Source organism: Lycium barbarum, chromosome 10, assembly GCF_019175385.1.
Source record: "Lycium barbarum isolate Lr01 chromosome 10, ASM1917538v2, whole genome shotgun sequence".
Taxonomy (NCBI): Eukaryota; Viridiplantae; Streptophyta; class Magnoliopsida; order Solanales; family Solanaceae; genus Lycium; species Lycium barbarum.
Window position 1 is genome coordinate 106,098,889 of NC_083346.1, and position 16,310 is coordinate 106,115,198.

General features: G+C 35.3%; 1 long non-coding RNA gene across 4 annotated transcripts; it reads left to right on the plus strand.

Moving 5' to 3' along the window:
• The first annotated feature begins 5,504 nt into the window (after positions 1–5,504).
• LOC132614654 (uncharacterized) lies at positions 5,505–15,200 on the plus strand. Of its 4 annotated transcripts, none has more exons than XR_009572396.1 (3): positions 5,510–11,565; positions 11,972–12,300; positions 12,982–15,200. It is a non-coding gene; the product is annotated as an uncharacterized LOC132614654 (long non-coding RNA). The 4 variants fall into 4 exon arrangements; XR_009572397.1 differs by having other exon boundaries at positions 11,972–12,102; positions 12,196–15,200; XR_009572395.1 differs by having other exon boundaries at positions 5,505–11,565; positions 11,972–15,200.
• The last annotated feature ends 1,110 nt before the right edge of the window (positions 15,201–16,310 follow it).

Consider the following 16,310-nt stretch of genomic DNA (forward strand, 5'->3'; position numbering starts at 1 on the left):
GTATTTCGGATATCATAATAAATTACAGAAGTATAACTTTCCCGAAGTCATTCCGAGTGTCAAAATAATTTATAATATTTAACAGAATATTTAAAATAATATTCGTTAAGCGATTAGTAGGGTAATTAAAACATTTCTTTCAAAAATCGCTTAAAAAGGAAGCTTTAGCATATTAGGGGCAAAACCGTAAATAGCGGGCCCGCCTTGGGACAAACAAGACGGCGGGTTCAAATTGTGCCCTCTAAGCATATAGTATCACCTAAAAAGGTTATGCAGACATTCTATGACTTTCTGAATCATTTAGAGCAAAATTGCATAATTTCAGAAAAAGCGTATCAAAATGGTTCAATTCTACTGAAGGAAAAACTGAAATTTTGTCTTGCGGATTCCGAGGGCCAAGAGGTCCTTCGAGGCCCGGATCCGACCCTAACACACTAGGGGCATGCCAAGGGAAGAATTGGGTTTGCTTTACATACCTTTCACGCTCCTTAAGCCTTTCCAAACTCACTTCCCGTTTCGTCGAAAAACTGCAATTGGTCAAGTTTACCAATTGTAAGCTATGAATACTAAAGTTCCAACTTAATGCATATTTGGCTACCGAAATTTCGGCAGCACTTCCCCTATACATATAGCACCCCGAGAATTCAACTCGGCTATAATTCATCAACAATAACCCAAACGACAACATCAATATCAACAATAAACATTAAAAACACAAATATCCTTCAACTAGTCATTTTTCTCACAAGTTGACATAATCTTCAATTCAACCCAAACTTTCGAACTAACATCATGATTTCACATCCATTATCACTCAAGATCATCACAATATAGATTTAGAGACATTTCATATCATTTTCCTTAAGATATACACTCGATATACATAATATAGAACTTTCCGCCAAAATCATAACTTATGCAAAACACCAAATCTTTGGCATACAACTTCATGACAAGTTTCCAACTTTCAAATTCATCAATGATCATCTTAATTCACAACCAAACAACTTCATTTCCTTAATGTCGGAAAATCATACTAAAACGACATAAGTGTTTACATTCCGATTCAATACAAACTTATATCATTCTAACTTCATTTCCATGCCAAGCATTACAACAACACTCCAATACACTAAACAAACTTGATCCATTTCATTCCCAAGCCACATATACCACACGGCCATATGCTTATTTTTCCATATCAACTAAATTCATCCAACTTTCAATTCTCATATGCATTTCATCACAATTACAACTAGAATATAACATAAATTCAACACAACTTGGCTATACAACATATATATACACACGGCTACAAGCCATATACCAAACCCACATTGCAAACTTCCATTTTTCCATACAATCAACACATTTCTATATACTACAACACAATCAAAACTTCATAACACAATAAAAAGGTAGAAATTCTTACCTTTTCTTCAAGTCTTCTTCACTTGAACTTGTGTTCACTTTGAGGAATCCAATGCTTCCCACTCCAAACCAACTATACCAAGATGCAAAGGAACCTTGACTTAGTAGGAAAACAACAAGAATTGAATTTTTAGAACAATATTTATGGTGGCTATTTTTGCACCTCAAACCCGAAATGGTCTTCTTTCTCTCCTTCTATTTTCTTTGTTGTTCTTATCTCTAATTTCTTAAGTCTTCTATGGTATATGTAGTTGAAGTGCTTGGTCACATGACCAAGCACATGACCAACTAAAATTGGGCTTGGATCATGGCCTAATGTGGCCGGCCATACACCCCTTTTTGGGCCTCACTTACAATTCAATTTTTGAGCCCAATAACTTATGGATCGTATTTTATAATTCCCGAAACTAATTTCCAAAATTTCAAAATTACCCTTAACCTTGTCCCACACTTTCATGACTCTATTCTTTCATGCATAACTCCTACGTTCAACAAAATATCAAATTTGACCTCGTATCTCAAGAATCCATTATTTATCGAATTTTTCCAAACGTGTGAAAACACGGGATATAACAGCTTAGCTCAAGCGGTCCAGGGTGTTCAAAATTCTCTTCAGTGTCCAAGGTTCGATAGCTAGGTACGGCTTTTTTTTTATGTTTAGCTTTTGCTGTTTTTCTTGAACCCCTGAGTGAAAATCTTGGATGTTTGTTGCGGAGGAGGAGAGGAACAAGGGTAAAGAGAGAAGAAGAGAGAAAATTATCGCGTCTAAATATATTTGCAAATAAATTTTAGTGCTAAATTTGTATTCCCGCTAAAAATTAGTTATAGATTTCGATAGGCAACTAACATAACTAGTAAAAGTTATCCTACATACATAAGGTTAATATTATTTTTATGTATATATAATAGATGTTAGAACCCCTTTGGCGTCTTCATTTGTTTACTCTTCGTTTATTTACTCTTTTATATTTTTGAATCCTCTTAGTCAAAATACTGGCTTCACCACGGTCACATGAAGAAAGATTCCTCTATGTTTTCTTAGGTTAAACTGCATATGTTATAGACCTCCGTCCAAAAGATGGATATACACAATAACTTAAAAAAAAAAAAAAAACACGCCCCTATGTTAATTTCCTATAAGTTCTTACAGTTAAATGTTAGTAAATGATGACATGCTCACCACCAACAATGATTTATCATAAATAAATCTTTAAGCTATACCTTTTTACGTGAAAATAGACTGTTCTATATGTAAATTTTAGTCATGTTGACTTCTCCAAAATTAAAACCAAAAATTGGTGCAAGATATTTGTTGAAGAATAAAAAAAGTTTCACATCAGTGGTTAAGGAGATGAGTGATCTCCTTAAATGAATCTTGAGCAATTCTCCCCTCACGAGCTAGCTTTTATTTTTTTTGCACGGATTGCCCTTTAAAGGCACTGGTCTTTAATTTTTGCCCCTCAAATTGCTAGTCTTTAATTTTTGCCCTTCACCTAATGCCCCGAAGTTTGGGGTTCAAACCCCGACTCAGTAAAAAAAAAAAATCGCAAGACAAAGTTTCGTAACAAAATCAGGCCTATTCGGGCAAAAGTTAGGCCATAAGATAGAGTTTTGCAAAATTCAAGCTGAGTAAAAAAAAAAAATTGCCTTCAGGTAGAGTTTGTCTTATGGTTGAAGGCAAAACTCTGCCTTAAGTAGAGTTTGCAGTCAAACTCTGTCTGATAAGGGAGAGTTTGAAGTCAAACTCTGCCTGATAAGGTAAAGTTTGAAACTCTGTCTGATAAGGTAGAGTTTGCAGTTAAACTCTGCCTTGCGATTTTTTTAAAAAATTTTGATTGAGCGGGGGTTCGAACCCTGAACCTAAGAGTTTTATGCAAAGGGCAAAAATTAAAGACCAGCAATTTGAGGGATAAAAATTAAAGACCACCCCCGAATAAGGGTAATCGTGCAAATTGCCTGCTAACTTTTGTGGTTGAGTTAGGCCCAAGATTCATCTCTTTACAATATTTATGCATAGATTTATATAACATTTCAGTACTACAAAAATTGATCATTACACTACCTACTACCTAGTTTAACCTTTCACTCTGATGCTAAAGAGATATTAAAGGAAGGGGCCAGTCCCGAGCAATCGATGTCGGAGAAGGAAATGCTTTCACTTTCGAAAAGTTCCCAGGCGAGACTCGTTGTTGTGATGGAGACTTTGGATTTTCTGTGCGACGTGTATGTTATTTTGTTTACCATCTCGCCTCCGAAAATCATGTTGATAGTGTGAGTTGGTTGTGGCATCTTGTCCGGTTTTTGTCCTGGAATTCAATTCATGGTGAGTTTCGCCCTGTCGCTAATGTACTCTTTCAAGTGCCCCGCTCGTAGCAACTGGGCTACCTCAATTCTTAAGTTCGCACAATCCTCCATAGCATGCCCATGCGTGTTATGAAAGTGGCACCAGAGCCCCGTGTTCCTCTTATACGGATTGGTCCGGATCTCATCGGGGAACCTTGCTTCCTTCATAGTTCTCATTACCGCCACGAGCTCCCTACGTCGATATTGAAATTGTGATTTGCCAACTTTGGGGGTCTAGTTCCTCTTGACGCCGTTCCTTCAGAGCGTAGGGCCCCCTTCTGATGAGGCCTCGATTGCTTCTATCAACCCCCCGGTTCGTGCTTTGGCTGGAGAATCCGCGAGCTCTGTATGGCTCAAATCATCCTCTCTGGTTCACAGTATTTGCGCCGAACCCTGGATCTGGTCTTTTAGCAGGGCGGTTACCCCCTCTATCGGCTCGGCTGCTCGCTGATCTTCCTCAATTCACATTTTAGCCTTGTATCTAAGGTTTATTTCACTCTATGTTTTAGCAGGGAACTCCCTTAAGCTTTCCATCAATTTTTTGGATGCGTCTGAACTGTTCGGGTTTAGACCATCTGCGAAGGCGGCCGCGACTCAATCCTCTAGGATCGCAGGCAATAACATCCTTTCCCTTTGGAATCTATCCACGAATCCTCTTAGCAGCTCGTCTCTCCTGTGCTTTATGGCAAACACATATTGCTTATGCGTCTCGACCCTCCGGGCCCCCACGTGAGATTTGACAAAATCATTTGCCATAGAGGCGAAAGAGTCAATAGAATTTTCGGGTAAATGAGTGTACCAAGAGAGCGCTCTTTTAAAGAGCGTGTGTTGGAATTTTTTCAGCATGACCGATTTAATTTCGTGTTGTTTGAGGTTGTGCCCGGCGATGGTCGCTTTAAAGGTCGTAATGTGCTCCTCCGGGTCTGTGGTTCCATCGTATTTAGGTATGTCAGGCATTTTGAACCTTTTCGGAATAGGAGCCGGTGCTGCACTCTCTGGGTATGGTGATATCCAGTATTTCCAAGCTCCTACACCCTTCACAATAGATGGCGCTCCCCGTATCTGGTTCATCCTTTCATGTATCTCCTTTTCAACCCTGACGAGCGCCTCATTGAATGCATCCAATCGTTCTTTCGCACTGTCAGTTTCCCCTCCCCCGTATTGTTTTTTTTTTTTTTTAATTTTCCCTATTTTTTTTTACTTTCTCCTAAAAGCTAAATAGTCATTGTTGACACCCAATTTTTTCCCTCCAAAAATTCAAATTAACTAATCAAGCTTCTTGAATTGCAAACAGAGTAAAATATTCGTTTAGAAAATCAAAAATATTTCCTAAACCTTTTTCAGCGATATTTTTCCATTTCATTTGGCAAAATACACTAATATTTGTTATGCATATTTTACTTATAACTTTAAGTAATCGTGTACTACTTTTAGTATATTTATTAATTTGAAAAATCGAATTATGTCAAAACAAGTGTTTTAATTAAGTACGTATTCTTAAATTGTCAAATGAAGACATTTACGGCTTAATTACTATAATTGATCCATTATTATAAATAAATATCTTACTTTGTTAGAGTTAAGAAGCTTGATTACTTAATTGATTAAATGGTTCTTATTAATTTCATTTCAAATAAGTTTAATTTGGTTATTTCGTCAACAAAGAGGGAATTGGTTAGATTTCAAACTCCAAAAACAGCCCCTATTCCCAACTACTTGTGTAACCCGGCCCAAACCTCCCTTTGATTCCCCAAGGCCAGCTTCTGTTCTTTGTGCTCTCAAAAAACGCAGAATTCTAAAGTCCTTCAAAGGCAAAACGCCATTCCCAAGTCCCCAACGTAAACCACGGCTGGATAACGCCATTTTTGGCTAAAATTCCAGCATACTTTCGCGAGATTCAGCCATTGTTCGTCCAGTTATAGCAAGAAATTTATTGATCCTTGTTTTCTTCCTCTCGTGAAGTCAAACAAACGGTAACTTTTCTTTTTTTTATCTTTTCGATTTTCCCTTTTCTTTTCAAAAGATTCGGATTTCCCCGTGGCTGCTAGACAAAAAGGTAATATCCCTTTCCTTTTCCTTTTCCTTTTTTTAAGGATTCATAAGTAAGAGTTGAAGACATCAGAAGGAATCTTCTTCCTTAGCTTAGTTGTTAGTTCTGTGTGTTTGTTTTAACTTTCGCATAGATTAGCTTAGCTGTAGCTAATCTACTTCCTTAACTTAGTTACTACTTCTGTGTGTTTACAGTAGATTGGACTTGTTGAGTTATTAGTTCTCCTTTTCTTCATATGTGTGAAGCATGTAGTTATAGTAATCGACATATCAAGACGGGAGTCGTTTGCTTAAATGACGACTCTTTGTTTCTTCACTTGAAATCAGCCTAATCCCCCTTTTATTCACGTCAAGTGCATAAACTGTTTACTCACTCTTTAGATAATATACTGGCATTCTTCATTTTTACATGAACATGAATCTAGTTCAGTAGGTGTCTCTGTTAAAAATCCTCTTTGCTTCATTAGATATGCAAACAACTGAATATTAGTTCGTTAACCATGTTTGAATTCAAAATGATTCTGGAGCCTTGCTTCACTCTCCAATTGATTTGTTTGAATAGTTAAATTGTTAAAAGAAAAGAATAGGTTGTGGTAGAATTTATTATGCCATGGGAGTATTAATATCTGTTTTCTTACAGTGCTGGTTCGGATTTTCAGTTTCCACTGGTTAAATGCCCCAGATTATGTTTTTCCGCTTATCTAGTAGCCACGAGATTCCTGGATGAATCCTTATATTATGTGTGTACTTGTTAAAATATTCCTAAGCACTGTCTTCAGTTAAGTGCTAAGAGATAGACATCATTTAAATTTGGCTCAGAATATGAGTTTCTATGTTTAGTTTAGAGGAACGGATAATTCCATGGCTTGTTTGAGCTTTTGTTTATTATCTCAAGCTCCAAAATTGCTTTTGTTAGAAAAATGTTTGAGCAAGTGTGCATTTCCCCTGGTGATCAGTGAACCATTTAGCTTAGCAGAAAACACATTTGTACCAAAGATTTAATTGATTTTGTACAGCCAAATACTTTAGCCAAGTTTGCTGCCACAATAAATAAGAATCCGCAAGCTTCTTTCCCCTTTCAAACATCCACTTTTGGTTCTGTTTTCAAAACAAATGTAAAGGCTTAGAAATGAACCTCTTAGAGTTTGAAACTACTTAGTCCAACTGAGTTTGAATATTAACCTTTGTTTAGCACTTCAGATGTTCTAAAAGAAAACGAACAGTTATTATTTTGTGTTCATTTCCCCTAAAAAGATCAGTCAATCATCTAATTGAGAACCCCTTATACAAGGCTGAGATCAGAGTACTTTTTTTTTTTTTTTTTTTTTTTTTTTACTGAATAAGGGATTGAGTTTAGTTGTGTCTTCAAACATCAACTCTCTAAGTCAAAATTCTGGATTCCCTTTGTACTTCTTAAAGTCAAAATTTAATGATGTGTTTGTTGACTTCTTCACTGCTCCAACATGTTTCCTTTTCAAGGTTAATTATGAAATGTGTTCTGTCGTAAGCCAGAACTCTTCCTTCTCTTTCTTGATGATTTAAAATTATTTTGGTTCTGTTTGACACTAAACAATAGGATTTGCTTCCTCTAGAGCTCAAGAATGATTTTGAAAATAAATCGGATGATTTGCTTGTTGATAACGCTTTAGTTGAAGTTGGTTTAGTATGTTCTAATTGATTTCTCATATCCCCCATATGTGCTTAAGAGTTTCCAAGTAACTTGAAACACTAGTTTGCTAAAGTTAGTAGTTATCCTGTGACTTAAAAAGGACTATTGCAGTTTGAACTCAACTTATTTCAGTAGTTTTGGACAGCCTCAGTATAAGAGGTCCACATTCATTTGAGGCATCATTTCAGTGGCTGCTCTTTTTCCCTTTAAATTGAGTATTAGATTTGAAATGAAGTTGAATATCTTGCCTTGTGTGGATGAGCTAGAGCTTATTTGTATTTATGTAGACCCAGTGATAAGTTATGAAGGGTTAGTCTCAAGAGGATAAATTTAAGTTTTAAGTTACTGGTTTAGAAATCACACACTCATGGCATCTTGCCTTAAACATTCGTGCTCTGTCCAATATGAAATAGTTCTGTTTGACCATTATGAAACAATCTATTAAAGTTTTCCTGTTAAAGTGTCCATTTGGGTTTACATTCAAAAGTGTTGAATTTTAGAAGTAACATTCGATTAAATTTAACTCTTATCTGTTCCTTTCTTTCTAAAAGATGCTTATGTGCATATTTGAATCTTTTTTTTTTTTCCAAGTTGCATAGAGTTTCAACAATTATATTTCTGCATTTGAAGTTTGAGAGTTGGTTTATTTGATTAGTGGTTGTGTGTTTTTTCTGGGAACTAAACCAGGTTTGTGAATAATAACTTAAAGCTCTAAGGAGCCCATCTTTTCTCCTTAACAACTTAAGAGGCTCTATCTTTTTTTTTTTTTTTTTTTGGGAATAGGCTACTGGGATAGATTTGAGCTTCCGAAAATCAATAGTCATATCTTAAGAATTCTTGAGTGACTGGTTATTCGTGACCTGATGCTTATTTTTTAGAAAATATGTTGAGTGCATTAATCTCCTTTGCTGCTTTGAGTATTTTGCGTATTAGTTTAACAGTAATCCTTTCTTTACTAATCCTTATTTTCTCTACTTTCTATGCGTGAACACTCGTACGAGTCCAACGGATTCATCCTAGCACCCCCGCATTATCTCGTTGGGTTGGGAGCCCAACATGCATTAGAGCGAGTCGGACCACAGAGATTGAAGGCCCAATCATGAGTGAAAATGGTTTAGGTTGGTGGGATTGGTAAACCCACTGGCCCATTTTGTCATTTTATTTTACTTATATTTGTATTGTATGTATGAATACTTGTGGATATTGAAACCCATGGTTAGAACTTAGTTGAATTAGACAAACGATGTGTATATTGTTTAGAATGGATAGGAACCCGATTGCTATTTCAAATTTGGACCCAACAAAAGATAAAGTAATAACTTTATAATTTTGTTTTCTCCTTATAAAAATAGAAATATGGAAACAGCGGAGTATTATTTTTGAGAAATAAATCAAAACTCTTCTTTTCTTTTAAACTTAAGAATTCATAAAAAATGGTTTTTTTTTAAGGAATACGAATGAAGGACTTCAAAAAAAAAAAAAAAAAAGAGTTTTTCCTTTATTTTGGAAAGGATCTCAAATTGTTTCATGTAACTTAAAATGATTTTCAATAATGAAATCATGGTTTAAACCCAAGTCAGGGGAAAAAGTTTTAAATGGGATACCGTTGACCTTGATTAAAGAATGGATCAAATTCATGACCGGTAAGTGAAAAGGGGTATTTTTATAAACTTTGAATAACTTTTCATGGCTTTTTACAGAAGGATATATTTGGAGCTTTTCATGAAAATTTATAAGGACAAAAGGAACATAACATTTGGACCAAATGAGTTGAACTTTACTCAAGAGAAATCTTGGATGTGTTTGGGTCTAAAAATGAAATGACTGCCTTATACACTTATTTTCCAAGGAAAAATTCAACTCTGTTTCCTTAAAAGTATTTTGCCAAAAAGGTGGAGTTATGATATTGACATGACAAATTTTGCTCAAATGGTAAGCACCATTCACTTCAACCCAAAGGTTGCGAGTTCGAGTCACCCAGGGAGTAAAGGAGGGAGCTCCTGAGGGGAGGGGTTAAAAAAAAATGACAAATTTTGCGAGAAAGAAAACATTTTAGCAAATAATCATACATTAAAACTCATAGGTCAACCGTATTCTATATATTCTTAATACTAGAGTTTTTAAAACCTTCCATAGGGGATCACCAGAACTCTGAACTCGAACTCTAGCTTAAAAAGAATTTTTCTTTTGTTTGACAAAACCCTTTAACTCGGTTTTCCTAATTTACCAATAAATTAGGTGACGACTCTAAAATTCATTTAGAGCACCAATGGCCTCTTAGTAGCTTTTATGAACCAGCGTAAAAGTAAACCATAGGAGTGACAAGAAAACGCACGCCTCGTAGAGAAAGTGGCCTTTCGGGAACAAAAAACATTTTTGTGCGCAGATTGCCCTTCTTTTGAGGTGGTCTTTAAATTTTGCCCCTCATATTTGTGGTCTTTAAATTATGCTCCTCATATTGCTGGTCTTTAATTTTTGCCCCTCGCGTTGCAACCCTGAGCGTTCACGCAGAAATCATGAGGTTCTGGATTCGAACCCCCGCTCAAGCATAAATTAAAAAAAAAAATTGCAAGGCAAGGTTTGGGTCGCGTGTATGTCGGACCCGGCATACACTTATTAAGGAATTATCAAAGTAATGTCGGACCCGGCATACTCATGCCTTATGGGCAAACTGGGCATAAGTATGCCGGGTCCGGCATACTTATGAGCAAACTTTTAATGAACAAACTTTTAGTTAGGTCTTAACTAAAAGTCTTTTCCTAGTTATGTCTTACGGGGCAGACTTTTAGTTAAGGCACAACTATAAGTATGCCTCATAAGGCATAACTAAAAGTATGTTCCATAAGGCAATATGCCTCCATAAGACGGAATTTTTCCTTAAGGCATAACTAAAAATTTATCTTATAAGACAAAATCTATGTCTTCAGGAAAAGTTATGCCTCATGGGGCATAACTAGGAAAAGACTTTTAGTTAAGGTTTAATTAAAGTTTGCCTGTTAAAAGTTTGCCCATAAGTATGCCGGACCCGACATAAACTTGTGAAGGAATTATCAAAGTTATGCCAGACCCGGCATACTTATGCCAAGTCTGCTCATAAGGCATAAGTATGTCGGGTCCGACATAACTTTGGTAATTCCTTAACAAGTGTATGTCGATAGGGGCATAGCGAAATTTAAACTCTGCCTTGCGAATTCTCTTAAAATTTGTGACTAAATGGGGGGTTCGAACCTGAAACATATGGGTTTTAACCGAAAGACAAAATTTAAAAATTTCAAATATGAGGGGTAAAATTTAAAGAAGGACAATTTTGCGAATTGCCCAACAAAAAAAAGGCCCATTCTGAAACATCATCAACAAATAGGAAGAACTCCAAAAGTTTCTACCACACTGATTCCACAACAGCTTTTACTAACTTCTGTGCAAGAGCCGGACAAAAGTTTTCACCCAGGTTCTTAAATGAAGAATTCCGAAAGTTTCTCTCACCCTGATCAGCGTTTACTAACTTTTATGGAAGAAGCGCACAACATTTTCACTCTGGTTCGTAAGCACGGGGAAGAAATTTCAGGTCTTTTATTTCAGGAATATGAAGCAAAGAATATAATTTTGTGTTACTCCTAGGCTTTTATATAAAATCATATCTTCTATGGGGTGAGTAGCATTGTATCAGATTAATATTGCTCTAGAACTCTAAATTATGGTGATACTATTGTTCCAGAACTCTAATTTTGGTGATATTATTTTAGTTGAATGTATATATAAAAGTTTGGCAGTGCTTCAATTAAGGTTAAAGGGAGGCAAAGAGGAGGCAAAGAGCAATCACATAGTGTAGTTAGTTCAACATGATTGTTGTAAAGAAGACCGTAAGACTCTTGCTTTCTCATTGGAAGATCCGGCTTATCCGATTGTTGTAAGTAACAAGCCTTTGCTACTTGCCATAATTGTAGAAGCTAGAAGAATTGTGTTCCGAGTGCACGCCTTTGCATCCCATCGAATGTGTTCCGATTGCACACCTTTGCATCCCATCGAATGTGTTCCGATTGCACGCCTTTGCATCCCATCAAACTTTCTACTTCGTAAGTCATGTTGCCTTACATTTGTATTGTTTACCTTTAATAAGCTTGAAAATGTATATTGTAATGTGTGTAGGATTTTTATAAGAGATATAAGTGTTTGATATATCTGCAGCTAAGTCATAGTGTCTGTTAAACTTGCTCTCTATTGGAGGTTTATGCGTGTCAGTGGGAAGGCGTCTCATTTTACAGAAAAATCCAATAACGTATATATGCAGTTTTCTTTTCGTGAGTAGAAAATCACTCCCATGGTTGTGCGTTCATCAGTAGAAAATTATATGTACAATTCAGCTAGGAAAGATTTACTTTATAGTTCTTATAAATAGTGGATGATATTTTTGCCGCATAGCAGTCAGTTGTTTGGCTCTTTTTTCTTCTCTATAACACTTCATATTTACTATTGTAATAGAGGAAGGCGATGAAGAGTTAGTGATTGCAACGACGGATTGCAGTAGATGAGGATAACAAAATGTCGTTGTACAAGGAGTCGATAATAATCCCTTTCCCTTGAGTAATGCAGTTGTGGACAAGGCATACTTTGTATAAATACCTTTATCAATTTAACTTGCTCCTAACTTTTTAGTAGTTTTTATGAATGTACCATTGCTCAAATTTGTCACAATCTTGTCTCAGGAATTCTTCATTAGGCTTACTGCTGGAATTCCAATTAGTTTTGATGCTGAATAGCAACGTGTAATTCTATGCTTACAAGCTGCAATCAAAAGTTGAGCATTTGAGGTATTCTGCTCCCCCTTTCTTACCTTTTGAAAAGAAATATTTAATTATATATTTCAGAGTGTATTTAGAATTAGAGGTGAATCCAACCAAAATGCACTTTACGGACTTCACAAAATCACAAATTTACAACCAACTTTCATGTCTATATACGACTTATTATTAATACACCCATATTAAATTGTTTTGGCACATGTAATCAACAAACCCGTCACCTGACAAAAAATGGAAATGAGACAGTTTACTGCTTTATGATACAACTAAGACTTAATGAGGGGCACACTCTTCTACAAGTTGGTAAACTACTGCATCAGTTCAATATGGAGAATTACATGGCTATAGAAGAAGAATTTTCTTTTATATCCGGAATAACTAAAAAAAATACAGGGCTTCTTTTCTTTGGATTGATGGATGTTATTGGCGAGGTGCTTCTGATTGTTCAATGATCGGAAGTATTATTATGTACCTGTGCGGTATATTGGGGGACCTTGATATAGGGTACGATTACAAATTTATAAAGATATAATTGCAATTGTGGGTGAGCTTGGATATTCAGATTTCTCCTTATAACTTTCATTTGAGATTGAAGATTTTTAACTACACCATTTGGTCATCTTCCTCTCTTTTGTTTTATGCAATCATTCTATCCTGAATGAATCCATTTATAAAGCATGCTTTATGTAGATTTATCCAACCAAAACTTCGAACTTTTGAAGGGGCTCTACATCTCCATAGCAGTTGGCAAGGCCAAGGTTTAGAGGTACTCGCCAAGTTGAGCATTCTGTAAACATGCCTTTACCATGTTCAATTGTCTGAAAACAAAATCCTTCCCTCCTGCTATTCCGAGGGAGAACTTAGGTTCTAATCTCTTAATCTTGACAATACCTGCTGGTTTTTCTATAGCTTTCAGGATACCAATGCTTTCAAAATCTTTCTTTGCTTACACTAAGTAGTTTGTGTTACCTATCGTCTGTCCTATACTGAGTAACCTGAAAAGAGGTCATGTGTATCCTTCTCATCAAATAAACAAGATCAGCCATACAATTATGCAAGAAATAGGTAGTAATTATCCTAAATTGTTGTACAGAATTGAGTGGTACGTAGTGCTAAGTATTAAACTACTGTGAGGAGCTCCATTTATCTACACATTTAGCCACATATGGTTTCTGAATAAAAGAGATACACACAGTAAATGAATTTTGGCATTTGCTGTTTGTGTGTCACTTTTAATTAGTATGAATTGTGAAATCTATGTTTTTTTTTTTGCCGGAAGAATGTAGCCAAAACTAGACTAAATGTAGATATCCTATAGTTCCATTAATAGACGGGCTTTTGACAAGTAAATGCATTAGTATCTTGCAAAGCTTTAACATGACTTTTTAAATATGTGATCACTGGTGAGTTTGATAAATGAGGTTGATAAATGAGGTTGCGACTTTCGTGCCGAATTTGTTTGATGCTTCACTGGGATAGTCCCACTACAAAAAGACTGGGATATAGATCTCTTCTCTTGCTTCAAATGTCTCATGGTCTGGGCAATCTTGAAAGAAATGAATTGAATTAGTTTTAACAAAAGAATATATGGATCATATACATTGAAATTGTAGGAAACAGATGCACCATTATATGGATGGTGAAGTTACGAAGTATTATGTCTCATAGTCTATGTTTCAAATGGTAAAGTTGGGCTATCCTTAACAGGTTCTGTAAAACGCACTGAGTAACTATACGAGCATCAACCACATTGGGTTATTACCAGATAAGGTGGCGTTTTCACCTAAGACATGCATTACTCATTGGATTGTTTGGCTCATGCATTCAAAACATTTTCTTTCATATTTTTTTTAAACGTATTTGTATATGTTGTATTATATGTTTTTATTTTTATTTTATAGAGATACCGAGTGAAGAGAGAGACACATTCACACCCCATTAAAAAATTGAAATGATAGACTGTTGTTTATATTAATCCAATTCTGTTTTATATGGTTATACCAATTACGTTGAGGAGTAACAATGTCATCCATCCTACTTTGAAGGTTCTGTTTGTTCACAAATACAGTGGTGAGACGGTTCTTGGTTCAGTGCTTCGTTATTTCATCCTCCTATTTTATGTTGGTTGTAGTCATGATCTATATCCATCAGTTAACGCAAGTTTATACATAGCCAGAAATTGATCTGAATTATATCAGTTTTCTGATATTCTTAATCAGCACATGTGGCAACTTATATCATCTTACCTCCTTTCCAATCTCAGAGACAAGAGAGAGAAGGGCTATAAAATTCCCTAAGGGTGGCCTTTCCAGTGTGGTCATATGCCCTCATTGTCGTTTCAAAATTCTTGACTGTTTAGGGATTCCATTCATCTCCCAGACACTATTTTTCTTTTAATGTGCTGTAGGTGTATCTTTATATCCGCTGGGAAGGAGCAATGTTACTAGGAAATGGTACCTTTCCAAATTTGAAATTTTCGTAAGAATGTTAAGGCCTTGATTCCTTTTCTTTTCCAGTAAATATTGAAAGTGCTTCTTTTTATCCCAATTCGGTTCCATAGAATTTGCTTGCTTGATTGAAAAATGTTGTAGCTTGTCTTAAAGTTCCACTCTACAATAACACTTCTACCATGTATAAGTAGAAGCACAAAAAACTGTTGCAGGTGTTATTGAAGAGCAATATTAGGTGACAGAGAAGAAAAATTATAAAAAGAATAATTCTTGCCACTCTTTTTTTTTTTTTTTTTTTTCCATTCTGCTTTTACTTTACTTTTTTTTGTTGTACTACTGCTTTTATTTGTATTGTAAAAGTCATCTCATCGAAGCTCTAATTCTAATAAAATTATGGACTAAAATTATTAAATAAAATACGGTCTTTTACGATCGCGCTAAGCGCTGGCTTATACCCTAGTTTATCTATATTTTCCAATCTACATGTATATGTCTCTTTGTACATTCCTTAAGTATATCTGTGTATTTCTATGTATTCCATGTACATTTTTGTGTATTCCATAAATACCTATGTGTGAAATACATATTCGAGTTTGACGTTGTTCTAACTCGATTTCAGCTATAAATTTGACCAGCCCAAATCATCTTCAATCTTTGTACATTACATTTTCCAGATATTTTCTATGAATTTCAATTACCACCAGATAAAGATCATCTTTTTTCCTGAATCTTCTGAATGTCGTATACTAATGAAAAATTTGTTGATAAAAGATGACAAATATTTCTATTCTTTACCAAAGTGATAGAAAACACTTTTGTTTTCTTGCTAGTCTTCGTAAAGTTTGGGAAAGAACATCAATGTCCACTACATACAAAATAATTATCCTTTCATGTCCCCCTTATTTTCATACCCCAAAAATTATTTACCTTTTCTACCCATAGTAGCTTTTATAGGTAATTGTCTCTTTTTTCTTCTTTTCATTTTTTATTTCGCTACTTCTTATCTTCTTTTCTTTTTTCTCATTTTTTTCCTCCTTTTTTGTCCATTTATTTTTTTCTCAAATCATACTACTTTTTTATTTTCTTTTTCATCATAATTTGATTCCATATTTAATTCTAGCTCCTTTCTTTTCATTTTTTTTATTTCTTTATTTCTTGTTCCCTTTTAAACTTCATTTTTTCCTTTTTTATCTCTATAATCTTTTTTCATTCACATTTTTTACTAGTTTTATTTATTCTTCTTTTTTAATTTCTGGTGATTTTCATTTATTCTTTCTCCTTTTCTAATTTTTTTCCCCACCCATTTAGGAGGATTTATAGTGTTTCCACACTTCCCCTCCGTTGTGACTCGAACCCAGGACCTACCGGTCGTGGGTGGAGGTGCTTAACCACTGAGCCATCCCTCACTTGTCTTTATTCCCTCCCCCCCCCCCCCCCCCCTTTTTTTTTTCTTCTGATAATCTAATTCTACACGTCTTTTGGCTCCTTTATTGTTGTTTTTTTTATATCAATAAAGGGAAAATACATTAAAAAACTACCCCAACGTATATTAGGATTAATTATGACTCG